Source organism: Euprymna scolopes, chromosome 15, assembly GCF_053919585.1.
Source record: "Euprymna scolopes isolate OS-2025 chromosome 15, ASM5391958v1, whole genome shotgun sequence".
Classification (NCBI taxonomy): Eukaryota; Metazoa; Mollusca; class Cephalopoda; order Sepiida; family Sepiolidae; genus Euprymna; species Euprymna scolopes.
Window position 1 is genome coordinate 46,549,964 of NC_136496.1, and position 15,648 is coordinate 46,565,611.

The 15,648-nt window shown below is 33.5% G+C and overlaps 2 protein-coding genes across 5 annotated transcripts in view; one reads left to right on the forward strand and one right to left on the reverse strand.

The window, feature by feature from the left end:
* The window catches only part of LOC145293809 (potassium channel subfamily T member 2-like), a 659,145-nt gene extending 650,977 nt beyond the window's left edge, over positions 1-8,168 (reverse strand). Inside the window, exon 1 of one of the 4 annotated variants that reach the window (XM_080140398.1) lies at positions 7,706-8,168. The gene's annotated coding sequence lies outside the window, so the exon portion shown is untranslated. Of the gene's footprint in view, positions 1-3,285; positions 3,349-7,705 lie in introns of those variants that run through there. The other 3 variants (XM_080140404.1, XM_080140403.1, XM_080140405.1) reach the window with 3 other exon arrangements.
* LOC145293811 (two pore channel protein 1-like) overlaps positions 1-15,648 on the forward strand; it is a 335,061-nt gene that overhangs the window by 50,403 nt on the left and 269,010 nt on the right. The gene's annotated exons all lie outside the window — the stretch shown is intronic.

A 15,648-nucleotide genomic window follows, 5' to 3' on the forward strand; every position in this document is an offset into this window, starting at 1 on the left:
AAAACAATGCAAAATGCATTGGATAATAAAGGTCTTAACATAATTGCCCGTAGATTAAATGTAAAATTCTTTATATAAGAGGAGTGTAATCCATTGAAAAAAATTGATTAAAAAACGAAAAGAAAAGAAAATACAAGAAGGGGTCTGCATTGTAAAGGCTCACTCTAGATTTTTTTTTTTTGCGTGTGTTAAAAAATATTTTTGCATGTGTTAAATTTCAGTCTACAGACTCAAGATTTGACATAAGGGGTATTGAGAGTTAGGAAAATCTTTTTGATTGGTTTTCGAAAAGAAATTTGGCTGTCAAGGGGTCTAAGTTCAACGATTTGATCTTTGAAAACTCTACCAAACTCCTCCACCAATTTTGGGTTTGAACACTTGAAATTTTAGATGTAGGCTACTTGGACATAGATCAAACTTTTTAATTTGATTTGAGCCCAAAACAATAAATTTTAAGGGGTCAAAATTAGGAAAAAAGTTAAAAGAAAATTGATCTCTGCGGTCTCTACCAAATTACTCAGCCAACTTTTGGTCTAAACATTTGAAATTTTACATAAAGTGTATTCAGACATAGGGCAAGCTTTTTAATTGGTTTTTGGCCGAGAATTTGGCTGCGAAGCAGTCAAAGTTCAAAAGATTTTACCTTTGCAGTCTCTAGCAAACTTTTGATCCAATGTTGGGTCTAAACATTTGAAATTTTACATAAAGGGTATTCAGACATGCAGCAAGCTTTTTAATGAGTTTTGGGGCGAAAATTTGGCTGCTAAGAGGTCAAAATTGTAAGAGTTGACCTTTGCAGACTCCTCCGCTAATTTTGGGTCTAAATACTTGAAATTTTAGATGTAGGTTAACTGGACATGAGTCAAACATTTTAATATATATACATATGCACATAAAGTTATGAACAGTACATAGTGCCCGAGCTAAGCTGGGCTGAACAGCTAGTGTATATATATATATATATATATATATATATATATATATATATATATATATATATATATATAGAGAGAGAGAGAGAGAGAGAGAGAGAGAGAGAGATTATGTATATATATAGTAATGTTACGTTCTAAGTGTAAGAGAAATCTGGAAGATTTATTGAAAAATACAGTATACTTTATTTGATTGTCCACTTCACGGAAAAACTGAAAAATCAGCCCACATAATTAAAAATACCAAATGAATTCATTCTTCAGATAACTAAATGATGAATAAATGTCGTATCTTTAGGTCTAAGAACTGATCTTTTAGTGTTTCATGAAAAGTAAGGTATCGATGGACGATCATAATATTTTCCAAAAAATAAATAAATGTTATGAGTGTGTGTCTGCACGCACGTGCGTGTGAAAACCGACTTCTTAAACCCTAGGCGAATCAAGATAGAAGATCTTGAACTTGATAATATTGAAAATAATAAAAAAAATAATAATTATCATATTTACTAGCATTGGAACCTGACGTTGCCCGAGATAGAATGAGGATTAACGAATGCACCACACCATACTTTTATTGTCGTTGAAATCGATGAAATCGCTCATATTTTAACCAAATCGATTGATTGCTTGCTCTAGTTGAGATCTTACGGCAGTGCACTGGAGGAAACGTTATATGCTTTCCCGCAGTGAGTTACTTCACAATACATTGCACTGTAGAGAACCTACTAGGGATTTTATTAAATAATTTTTATATAATGGCTTGAATTAAAGTCTAAAAATCAAAAGTCAAGGATCATGGTTCAATTGTATCCTAAGTAGAAACATTCATTTTGAATGCGACACAGTCTTTTCAAAGAACCAACTCTTTATTTTACACACTGACTTTTTCTGCTTGTCTGGTGATAAAATTTCTCAAATGCACTTTATAAGGTGCTAACTTTATACAAACTCGGACTGTTCGGATTTATTGATTAGCGATTTTCGATACTTGTCAGAGGCATTTTCATAAAAAACCCATCTAAGAATACTTCCAGCATATATATACATATAGGTGATATATATATATATATATATATATATATATATATATATATATATATATATATATATATATATATATATATGGAGGTACAGGATTTAATTATGGCTCTATAAAGACGAAACTTATATCTAACATGAAGGCATTTAAAAATAAAAAGAATGAAGGGACTAGCTAACCTGATTATGTATATGTGTGTGTGTGTGTGTGTGTGTTCGCGCGCACGCGCGTGCGTGTGTGCGAGCGTGTGTACGCGTTTGTACACGTGTGTCATACATATATATATACATACATATACATAGATATGTGTGTGTGTGTAGGTGTGTGTGTGTGTGTGTGTGTGTGTGTGTGTGTGTGTGTGTGTGTGTGTGTGTGTGTGCAAGCATATATATACATATAGGTGTGTATAGTTAGATTAAAAAGTAACTTTTTGTTAAGCTGAATACATCTTGCTTAGATAAATATAAAATTGTTGATTTCAATTAATTCTACTATTTTTAATTTTAAAATTTTCCAGATTTGGTATCTTGGAGCATTGAAAGGTTTGAATGATTTTGCACAATCGAAAGTAAAACTGTACTTCATCAAAAATAATCTATGAAATATTTCCTTTCTTTATTCAAAACTTTCATTGGAATTGTTCTGTTGAAAACAAGTGAGGCAATTTGTCTAGTAGACAATTGCCACTTTATCTCTCGTTCGCCACACGTTTCGAAATCCTTGCAAATTAATAACACAAAATGAACTAGAGATATAATCATATTTTTGATAAATAAAAGCTAAAAAAATTTGAAAAGCTGATAAAAATAGTTATTTGAAGTTGCTTATTTGAATAATCAACATGCGGGGGAGTTGCTAGTAAAATGGAGAAGAAATTTGCTTTTTCTTCATGTCAGATTTGCATTTAATATTTTAAAATCCTACACATATTGTTTTTCTTTTTACCTGTTATCACATGGTATTTATAGTGTTATTTATTATATTGAGTATAATTATAAGATCGTTTTCCGTTTTCATTCTTATCGAATCTGATACATTTCAGAAAATGTTTAAAATAAATCTACAAAAGCAGTGAAAAGTGTAAGATGAAACAAGAAAAGGTTAATCACACACAAATATGGATTTTGTTGCCGAGAAGAAAGAAAATGGAAAACGTTGCTGAAAACTATTAAAAAAAAACACCGTTAATACAGCATACAGAGTTGAGTTACTTTTGAAATACGAAAGATTTTTTTTTACTCCAACTTTATGAGTTGTGATTAAATTAAATTATCGACTTTTCTTTTAACATAAAAAATTATATTTGCTTACCATTTTTCTGTTTTACAAGAGATGGACAGTAATATGTTTATATTTGCTATAAAATTACATGCTTATATGGGCAAATATTTTTATCACAGTTAACCAATGAGAGTGAAAATATTTTTCTAGTTTTTAATGGCACAAACCCACTATTATGTAAACGGTTTCAAATATCCAATTTATATACGTGTTTCAAGTTCAGTCATGTATAAACAGGTAAGGTTGTTTCTTTAAAATATGAATAAAAATATGTTTTATAATTAGTTTCAATTATCAAATTCTCTCACATATATTTATTATAAAATTCTAACGAAATATGAGTACAGAACATATAAAGCTATAAAAATTATTAAGTTGAGTAAGACAGATAAATTAATATGTATATTTGATTAACCGTTTCAATTGTGACAAATTTAATGTAGAAATAGATTAAAAAGAGTTTTATTTTTTATACACTTTTTATATATCGTTTTCATATACTCAATGAAGTGGATGGCATTCATGAAATGGTATTTCATATAATAACTAAGTGAAATAGATTATATCGATTCACAAGATATGTATAACAATGTAAAATAGGTTAAATTAATTAAAAGTGTTTTATATAAAGATGAGGTAAAATAAATTACCTTTATGGAGTGATAACAACTCTACAACAATAACAGACCAAGTCTAGTAAGAACTATGAATACGTAAAGTTTTTATTTGTGAGATGATGTTATGAGTAATGTAAGAGCGAGAAGAAAAAGCTATGTATCCTAATCCTGTGTTGGGATGAGGATTTCTGTTATTAAAAATGTTGGTGTGCGATATAAAAATTAGCAAGGAGAAAGGCATTTTGTAGGGACCTTTAACCAAGTTCAAAAATATAAAAAAGGAAGAAAAAATTATGAAGGGTGGTTTTTTTTTCCACTAATAAAAAACATAACGGTATAGTGGGAAGACTCAAAAAACAGTATGTTACTCAAATTTTTCCCACTTGATTGTCTTAATGATATTATGATAAAAAGTGGCAACAGAAAACAACATACTAAATATGTGAGAATAGTATCATTAGAATAGTATCATTAGAATAGTATCATTAAAAATCGTAAGAAAATATTTTTAAGTTAAGTAGTAATAAGTTCAACAATTTATCAACAATTAAATACTTGAAATAATGAAGGGTCGAAAGTTTGATCAACAGCAATTATACTATACCTCCTCCTACAAATGTGTCTCTTGCGCACTATGATTTTAAAGAGGATGTCTATGTTACCACTGATACTAGTAACTTGGAATTAAGTGCTCTTTTACTAAAGGAACATAAGAGGCAGTTGAAAGCAGTATTTGCAGTAAAAAAAACATAAACTTCTACATGGAAGAAGATTCATTTTATAAGCATCTATTACTTTTCATGTTTGGTATCGCCTGCAAAAATGAGCCACTTTTAAATTATACATCTACTATGAAACTCCTTTTATCAAGCAAAATAGCACATTTAAACAGAAGTTCAAGCGAAACTAAGCGAACCTCTAAAAATACTTCATGTAGCACATCAATTGAAATTAAAAACGTAGTTTGTAATATAGTATAAGAATTGCCAATTACCGCTCGAGAAGATTAAATGTAAAAGTAAAAGTAATAAATTTTATTATTATTTAAAGAAGGTAAACAGAAAATATCAAATTAGGGGATATACTTTTTAGAGAAAGTGTGATGATATCAACATTTCTAGAAAAAAGAATGAATACAAGATTACAATTATTAAATAACATACAGACTTGGTGAAATTAATGACATTATTAAAAGAGGTGCTGATTCCAACAATCAATCAATGTGACCTAACCTGTATATAACAGGTTAGGTCACATTGATTGATTTGGGTGTTTATGTACAGGTTGAGCAAAATAGATCCCGTGGATTTATTTGGAATCATATACATGTATAGTCAAATAGATTCCAATAATTAAATTGAAGCCTATGATATATATATATATATATATATATATATATATATATATATATATATATATATATATATATATATAAAATATATATGGCGATTAAGCAACACTAAATATTCTGCGTTTCATCCACTATAGGATTCGTCAGGCTTATGCGCGAATTCTGTGGTTGCTTCTTGTTTTTATATATGTTGAGGATTTCTAGTTAGCCAATCAAAAAAAAAAAAAAAAAAAGGAAGGACAACGTCTACCTTAAACCACTAACCTAGTTCTAAAATAGATCCTTTGTTCGATAAAATGCATGCCCATTGGCTGATAGGAAGGGGCGCGGTGGATACTAGAAAGCTGATTGGCTAACTAGAAATCCTCAACATATATAAAAACAAGAAGCAACCACAGAATTCGCACATAAGCCTGACGAATCCTATAGTGGATGAAACGCAGAATATTCAGTGTAGCTTAATCGCCATATATATTTTATAAATTACTAACTAGCTCTACCTACGTATTGAGTACTTTTGAAGTAAATACTTAAAGTTTACGCATAAATCTATACTTTCGTATATTAGGTTTATGTGAGTAAATGAAGTAGCTATATATATATATATATATATATATATATATATATATATATATATATATCTTCCGCTATTTTTTTTACTTAAGTATTTGTTAATATTTTTACCATTATACACAGATTTCTTAATTTTAAGGCAGATTTTTCTCATTTTTACAGTTAAAACATTATATATTTTTTAAAATTTAAAACATGACAGTTAAAAGATCAGACACTTTTTTAAATAAATATTTATTTATTTAAAATTTCTAATTTTCAGTTTATACCAAAACCATCATCATCATCAGTTTATACCAAAACCATCATCATCATCAGTTTATACCAAAACCATCATCATCATCAGTTTATACCAAAACCATCATCCTCATCAGGAAGGTTTAGACAATACTTTTTTCTTCTTACTTGCCATGATGGTGTTTGCACAGTCTCCAGTTGTCGAAGGTAGAAGTTGTATCGTCCAGTCTGGTTAGGGTTAGGGTTAGGGTTAGATCAGGCACACATGTGTTAAGAACTCGAGAATAATGGGATGTAATGATTGTCAATCAAATGATGACGAATATCATAAAACTATTGAAAATTATGTATGGAATGAATGAAATTTGATTAGTAATGGAGACGTCTTGTTGACATTGGATTTTAAGATGACTATGTTATAACCTGTAGGGAAGCAGTCCTGCAGTAATGTGTTTCACAGATGCGAAGCCCTTGGAAAGAAACTCTGTTCATGGAAATGCCTCTTGTCACTAGGTATATCAAAGAAGGTTTTTTTCCATTGTGGAATGTCGAGTTCTTGCGGTGAATATCTTATATGAAGGAACCAGTAAGTAAAGATCAGTCGAGCATCGTTTATCAAAATAACTATAGAGTAGAGAAAGACTTGTGAGAGAAGCAGTAAATAATAGAATAGATCACCCTTTACTCACTAGATTGTGAAGTCGATTTTGTATTGTGTCAAGGCAAGAAAGAATGCTCTGAACAGCACCTCCTCAGATGTGGCAACAGTTGTAGTACTCCATCTTAGGATATCTAACTTTTACATAAGTAAAGATTTTTGGGTTAGGATTTGGATACTTTCTGGAGTGGTAGAATGATCCAACGATTTTTACAACAACCTAGGCAACATTTTGGATATATGTCTTCGATTTTAAATCTGAAGTGAAGTTGGTCTTGAAAAAACAAAGCAGAAATTGAACTCATAATGACTTTGTTGGTTCAATTGCTGGCATTCTTTTATCAACTGTTTACTTCACTTAATGAAAGAGATCCTTTCACGAGGCTAACACTTTATTTCTTTACAACATACATAGATATTCAAATGTTTATTTAAGAATCATCCATACGTTTTAAACATTCAGTTAGTAAAATAATGAAGATAGTAATTTTCTTTTCCCCCAAATGGACCACTTAACTATGTTATAGTTTAATTTTCTTGTGCTCTTTGTTAGGTATGGCTGAATTCTTTTGGTCTGTTTGAATATCCTGCTTAGTATTTTTATTTTTGATAGCATTATCAGAAGGTGCATCGTTTCTCGTATGAGCTAGTGCATAGTCATGCCAGTGTGGTTTTATTAGGATTTTAAATCATATGTTATTTTGAATATTTTCTCAGGGTTATCCTCATATTCTGACAAATCCAAGTACAAATCGGTCGAAGACATTCACCGCTGGCATCTACTAAGCATTCAAACTCTCTCCTAGAGAGTTTACCTTTTATCTACCTAGTTATATGTAATAAAGTAAAATGTGTGTTTAAATAAAAATCATGCCTAAAAGAAATAGTTCTAAAAATAAAGCAATTATTTGGGTTTAAGAAATGAAATTTACCTGATGAGGTACTCCGAAAAAAATTAAGAAATTACATTTACCTGATGAGGTACTCCGAAAAAAATTAAGAAATTACATTTACCTGATGAGGTACTCCGAAAAAAATTGTGAAAATCATTTGTATTCACAAGATGTCAACTTTAACTGAACAAAAGTTTCAACAATTTTCCGTTGTAATTCTAAAAAGGATTTAACATTTTTCTTTGCCTAAATACTGCTCAAATAACTATTCAGTTATTTCCAAATTATGTAAGCCATTCCAATAATGTTGTTTAAATGCATTGAGGTTGATGGAAGGTTATTTATTTATTTATTTATTTATTTATTTTTGCTTTTGACGTCAATTATTTCTTGTTTTTATTAATTTTCCTTTGACACGTTTTTTTTTTTTTTTTTTTAGTTTCCGAGTTGGCCTTAATTCCTTTAGTCCTTGTAATGGCAACAAATGACTTGTCAACTTTGCACAGGATAATTTGTGTATCTGTCCAATTTTCTTTAGCCTATTATGTTTTACATGTCCTGTGTGATAATTATTTTGGCCATCAATTTTATTGCTTTCAGAGAGAAATGAGAACTACTTTTACCTTCAATGCATTGTTTCACAATGGCCACAATTTTTTTTTACAAAGAAGGCACCACTTATCAAGGCCTGGAGGCCACTCGAGGATAAAGGTTAATAAGTGTACAGTAGTCCATGGAAAAGTATTGTAGTAATCGTTAGTAGTGGAAATTTGGTAAATTGGATTACTTAAGGGGACGGCTCATCAAGAATTTGTTCATGTTAAACTTGAAGAAAACCATATTGTAGTCAGTTGGAAAGCAGGAAAACAGAAGACAATTCCACAGGCGTGCAGTTCTAAGAAAGAAGCTTTGTTCATGGAATCTACCTTTAGGTTTAGGCACAGATAAAGAGTGGGGGAAATTATTGATAGTGGTTTTAGCTAGACGGGTGTTTCTCATGAAAGTCAGGCAAGTAGGGACCACAGATTGGAGCTCAGGCGAGCACTTGCCATGGAAATAACGATAAAACAGAGACAGGGTCGCAACGTCTCTTCTGTGCGAAAGAGGTTGCAGGAAAAAGAAAAGGGCATCCCCCACTAGGCTACAAAGTCTATTTTGAACTCTGTCAAGGCAGGATAAGCTGTCTAGCAACAATATTCCATCCTTGAGTGTACTTGGCTCTTATATAGGTAGAGAATTGCATCAGCAGTGAGATATCAACTGGAGTAGTAGAAGGATCCTATCATTTTTTCCAGCGGCCTTGGCAATGGATTTGATGTACGTGTTCCATTTCAGATCAGGAGTAAAGGTCAGATCCAGAAGCTTGTCAAAACATGGAGCCTGCCGAAGCCATTCATTTCAATTGATGCCAGATAAAAATAGAAGCTTGGTTTTAGATGCATTAAAATTAACCAGCCACCTCTTTCCCCACTGCACCACATACTCAAGATCAGAGCAGAAAGAATCAGAGAAAACTTGGTCGTTTACAGCCTTTGATGCATTGTCATAAATCGTAGTGTCGTCAGCATAAATATCTATGAATGATCTCAGGATGTGATTTGGGAGATCATTGATGTAGATCAGGAAGACAGTTGGGTCAAGGATGGCTCCCTGAGGGACTCCAGCGTTAATACTGTAAGCTTCTGATTTCTGCCCATTAACCACTACTCGTATGAACCTATCAGAAAGGAATGATTTAATAATTGAAAAGACATTTCCAGCTATACCGTAGCTGGAGATTTTGTGGCGTAGACTTTTGTGCCACACCATATCAAAGGCCTTTGAGATGAGCAATTGCCATAGAAAGTTTGCCTACATGGAGATATTTGTTAATCCTATGAGATATAACTGTAAGCACATCTGCTGTAGATCTAGCAGAATGGAAATCATATTGCATGTCACCGAGGAGGTTATTTTTGCTGAGTTGGTTGATTACTTCTCTATTTAACACAGATTCCAGCACATTACTTATCACGGCAGGAGACTTATTGGTCTGTATTAAAAAAGAGATGAGCGATCATCTGAATTTTTAAATACAGTGCTACTGATGAGGTTTCCAGGGTGTTGGGAAGCAATTCTCCTTAAAACAATGCTTAAACAGCTTTGTAAGTATGGGTGCTAGTTCTGGTTGAAGCTGCTTGAGCACTATAATTGGAATGCCGTCAGGGTCAGCGGCTTTACTGGAATCGAGGTTTTTGATTAGCTTGGCAACATCATGCACAGATATTTGTATGTCACATAAAGTGTTTTCAGACACAGGAGGACATATGGGGAGTTCACGGCCTTGGTCGCATAGGGTAGAATTAGCTGCAAAGTTCTTGGCAAAGAGTTTGGCTTTGTCTGATGCTGACGAGATTACCTCAGATCCATTGATGATAGTTGAAAAAGAGCACACGCTTCTATTCAGGAACCTGTTTGTTATTTAGTGGAAACCAAGCCACTGCTCAGCTACTTTAGATTTGACAAACTGAGCATATAACTTTCTTGCTTTATTTATTACTCTTTTACAGTGGTTGCTGGCAGTCCTGAAGGGGGCGTTAGTTTCAGGACATCTATTAGGTTGGAAACAATGGAAATAGTGATTTTTGTGTGAAATGGCAGCAGTACATTCTGAAGAGAACCAAGGCTGGCTGGTTTTGTTGGAATTTTTTGGAGGGTATGAAGTGATCTATACCATTCTGTCAGGTCTGATACTTTAGGACATATTCTTTTTAAATAGGAATGCAGAGATAGATCTGATATAAACCTACGGAAGCTATCCCAGTCAGTCATAGAGTATCGATATACTATATGGTGGAGAGGTCTGTCAGAGAACTTATAAATTTTGTTTTTATCTTAGCCAAAACATCCGAGTGGTTGGAAGATCCCAGACAGAACAGAAGATGAACATAACTAGAAGACTTGCATACTGACCGTCAGTGTCGGGTATATAGGTGGGTTTATGAACAATCTGATTTAGGTCATAAGCAATGAAGAAATGACAGAACCTTCCCTCATCATCTTGTTTGAGTGGGTTAACCATTCCACATTGTGAACATTAAAATCTTCACAGACGTGAATGTTAGCCAAAGGATGAGCAGACAAGATGTGGTCAATTTTCTCAGATGTGCTCTTCAAGATAGTAACTCTGCTGTTGTGGGGAGATATAGGACAAATATAAACGCAGTGGTGTGAGCAAGTGCAACCCAGAAGCATATATAGGGTAATTTAGGGTCTTCTCTGGAGATGTCCGTACCACATGGTACGATCTCTAATGTAGAATATGTTTCCATGCCCATGGCGATATTATGGGTCAAATTTGGACATTAAATTAGAATATCTTTTAATTACGAACTCGCCTAAGGAAATAGTTGGTGCAATGGCAGTTTCACTTAGGAATAATAGGTCTGGTTTTGTCTACTGTAATTGGGTTTCAACCTCTGGAAGGTTGGAATGTAGATCCCTGATGTGGTAGTGGGGGTCTACGTTGGAAATTTGGGTTCTGGGTTTAATCTTGTATTCTTTTTGGAGATTTTTCATGATGGAGTTTTGGGATTTGTGGAACAGGTTGACAGACTTGGTTAGAGCAGGGCATAGAGGGAAAGTAAGGAAGAAAAAAAGCGAAGAAATATTTTTTTTTGTAGACCATCATAAGGTAAAGCCGTAACGCTTTTAAATTATTACAAGGTTTGGTTTCTTATGTTTAATTTTTGTATTATTCAGACTACTGACACAACATTTTGGCCAATGTAACCTCCAACATTCTTTAAGTATCCCTTGTCAAACTCGGGAATGTTTATGTTAAATATGGAATCTGTATGGAATTTTGAATGGAATCCTTTATTTACTCAACAGAAGTTGCTTAATCTCATTCCATGGGCTAAAACTGGAAAGAATTCTTAAGTAATTTGTAATTGTATTCATAATAGTGGCTGCACTTCAGAACTTTATTGCTTAGAAATTATCATTTTAACTGTTGTACCGCAGATACTTGCTCCTTATAGTAGTCAAAGTTTTCTTCAACTATTTGTGCATGTATACTCATGAAAGCTTTATAACATTAGATAAACCGACTTGTTGTTAGGGACTTTTATTATCATAAGATTCATATTTTGAACACTCTTCTAATTAAAAAAAGCTAAATACAATTTAAATAGACTTGCAAACTAGTTGATACTATCTGAAAAGATGTAACCTAATTTTAAAAGCAACCACTTGCTGTTCCAACAAAAAATAATTTTACTATTATTACTTATCAGTAATATAACTCCTTGCATGATACAATAGCAAGTAATCATTGTTAATCTGTAATTCATTGGGTAGTCTAATAATGTACTCTCTCTCTCTCTCTCTCTCTCTCTCTCTCTCTCTCTCTCTCTCTCTCTCTCTCACACACACACACACACACACACACACACACACAAACTTACTTCCACTTTCTCTCTTTCCCTTTTTCTCTCTGGTGATTGATTTCATAAAAAATAAGTAAAATCCAAGATGGATATCATTCATGGTTTGTGTGACAGAGAAATGATATTCTTACATTGTTATTAACAATTTCTGTTTAGCATATTTTTTTTGAAATGTTATACTTCAGTCTTATTCATATTATGTTTTTTTTTTGCATAATTAAAAACCAGTATTTTTAATTTAGTTGACAGCTGACACAATTTCATTTTTTATTTCTTGTCTGATTTTGATCGTCTCTACTGATTTCTTCTTTGTGTGTTTTAATGTTTAACAATAATTTGATGTTTAAGTGACATGCGAAAAAAAAATGCTTAAATAATGATAATTCCTTTCTTTCACTAACACTGACATTAGAACGTCAAATGCATATCCAAAAGAGAAGACTAAGAGTTTTCTATTATACTGATCATGTATATATGATCAAAGTCGAAAGATTAACTAATTTGCATATTGCTTTGCAAAAGGATATCTTATTAATTAATTATTTGTTCTTTTTTATTTGTTTTCTAATTCAATGATTTTTTTTTTTTCATTTTATTATCAAACGCAATTCTTTTTATGAATATTGTGAATAAAGGCTTAGTATGTTAAGTGAAAATATTCTTTCTGGTCCTTTACATTAATTTTAATTCTTAGTTGTCTAGATCGTAAATTAAAAGTAAAACCTCACCTACTTCATACACACACACACACACACACACACACACACACACACACACACACACACACACACACCAGTAAAACAAAGAAAAAAAGTTATTAAGAATAATAAAAAAACAAATAGTACGAAATTAAATTCCACCAAAATGCATTTCAGTTCATTTGTAAACAAGTCAAACATTTTTCTTTTGTTAAATTGTAAATTAAAAACAAAATTACCTTCCCCAGAAGATACACACACACACACACACACACACACACACACACACACACACACACACACACACGACAGTCAATCAAACAAGTCAATGAGTACTCTCCTGCAAGTAAGCTTTTTTAAAATCTTACTTCAGAATAATTTCATTACATTTAACGTAATATAATTGCAATAACCCTTATCCCTGAGTGGCTTCCGGGCCTTGATAAGTTGTGACCACTGTGTAAAAAAAATATATATATATATATATATATATATAGTTAGATCATTTGTTGGACTAACAGTAATGACTCTTAAATTAAAACTGAAATTATCTTCCTTCAATAGTAGAAACACACTAACACCTACAACTTCTATCAATTCGCATCTACTGAAAACTTACCAAAATATCTATTTACTTAATTATACATACGGAATACACCATGACTTAAAATTTACCTCCAGTTATACCCGTACTGTACTGCACATACATCTTATCTTAACCCTTCTGTAATCTAAAATATACAGTGACTGGGCAAAATTATTAGCTCAATTCCTAATACTTACTCACACTATAACGTTATCCTGTACCTAAACTAACATATAAATTTTTTAAAAAATGGAAAAATCTAAAGGTGAAAGTCTTAATGCACACTAACGCCTTTCTAACAAGCCTGCTCACATAGTTGCTTCCACTGCATGAGTTTTTTTTATTTTTGTTGCTCCTTAGTAACAATGATATAGCAATGTCCCTAAATCACTTTATTAGATATATAACCTCTACAAACTAACCCTGTAACATTAACTAACCACGTGGGTTCGCAGAAATACCTGGATTAGGACCCAGGCGCGGAACAAACCCTCTCAGGGCTGATGGACCCAGTAGATCTTCTCAGATCATCCGTCTAGGAAAAGGAAAACTCTGAAACTAAACCTAAGGGGAGGGAGGCCTCTCCAGTCTTGGATGACAACCTTCCTAGAGCTGGTGACTCAAACAAATTACCGGTCTGCAAATCTAAACTGCTTAAGGAGTAGATAGGCTCTGTCTATCGCCCAGCTTCCATACTCCTTCTTTGCCTATTAGTCAGACGCAGAGACACTATCACAGTGATTCGACAAAACACTTAGTGGTACATCTTGTTTCTTGTCTAGGGCAATGAACGCCCACTCCCGACACATCCCACCCCTCAAAACTGGGCACTTGGGAGTGCTTGAGTACCACACATGCCTGTGCTATTAGATTGGGTTGACCTTCTTCTGATGAGTTGAGGGTACCGGATTGACAGTTCCTGGCTGCTGTTTCCGACTGGTAGTACAGGGGCCCTAACTCTTTGGTAGCACTTAGAGTGGCTGCTCCATCAACAGTTGTATAATATCGGGATGTTTGTAGTGCCATGTCGCGCATGGAAAGGGACCCTGCACTCATCCCTGATGGGCTTTCCTGAGGCCACAGTCCTAGTTGAAGAAAGGTCAGCTAATGGTCTACTTGTGTTGCATGTCTGATACCCTGCAAAACCTCATGTTCAGCTCTCCCTTACCTAACTGAAACTCCTTAAAAACATGATGACACTACAATCAAAAAATAAGCTTAAACCAGGCCTAAGGACAAACAAATCCGACTTGCCTCCTCCCTTGAGGCTTGCATTCACGAATATTCGTGGGCTTAGAACTAATTTAGCTGATGTTGAAGCATTTCTCCTAACAAATACCCCGGATATCTTAGCACTAAGTGAGACTAACCTACACTCCTCCATCCCCTCTAACTACTTTAACATGCCTGGCTATCTCACACTCTGCCGTAAGGAATATGCACAGACTTGGAGTCTACATTCGTAACACCCTCCCCTTGACTAGAGAAACAAACCTAGAATCAGACGATCAAGCCTTTATGTGCTTTAGAATAACATACAACATAACATTAGCTACTTTTATTTTCTCTACCGCTCTCCCTCGACCCAGGACTGCATCATAATAAACAAACTTTCTGACAGCATAGACACAGCACTCTCCCTCGACACTAGCGCACAAGTACATGTATTTGGTGACTTTAATGTCCACCACAAAAACTGGCTCAGATTCTCTACTTACACAGATGCAGCGGGCAGCACAACACATAGCTTCACTATATCTCACTCTCTATCACAAATGGTTACGTTTCCAACCCGTTTCTCTGACCAGCATGAACAACATGCATCACTTCTAGATCTGTTTCTGACCACAGTTCCCAAGGATTGTATAACAAATGCTGACAGCCCACTCGGAAACGCTGATCATGCAGTGATAATGGTCGAAATCGCCCTAAACTCTAGACCCAAAAATGAAGAGCCAGTGCTCAAAATAACGAGATATTATAAAAAGGCTGACTGGGAAGCCTTCAGAGATCTTATCAGAGATGCCCCATGGAGAAATATTTTTTCTCTTCCTGCTGAACAGTGCGCAAATGAGACCACTCAATGATTCAAAATGGCAATTTTTTTTTTTTTTTTTTACATAGGTATCACCACATTATCAAGTCCAAGAGGCCACTCAAGGATAAGGGTTAAAGAGTGTACAGTAGAAATTGGACAATATAGTAATCATTAGTAATGAAAATTTGGTAAATTTGATAACTTACATGGAACGGCTCATCAAGAACTTATTTACGTTAGACTTGAACACAACCATATTGTAGTCAGCCGGAAAGCAGGAAAATGGAAGACAATTCCACAGGCGTGCAGTTC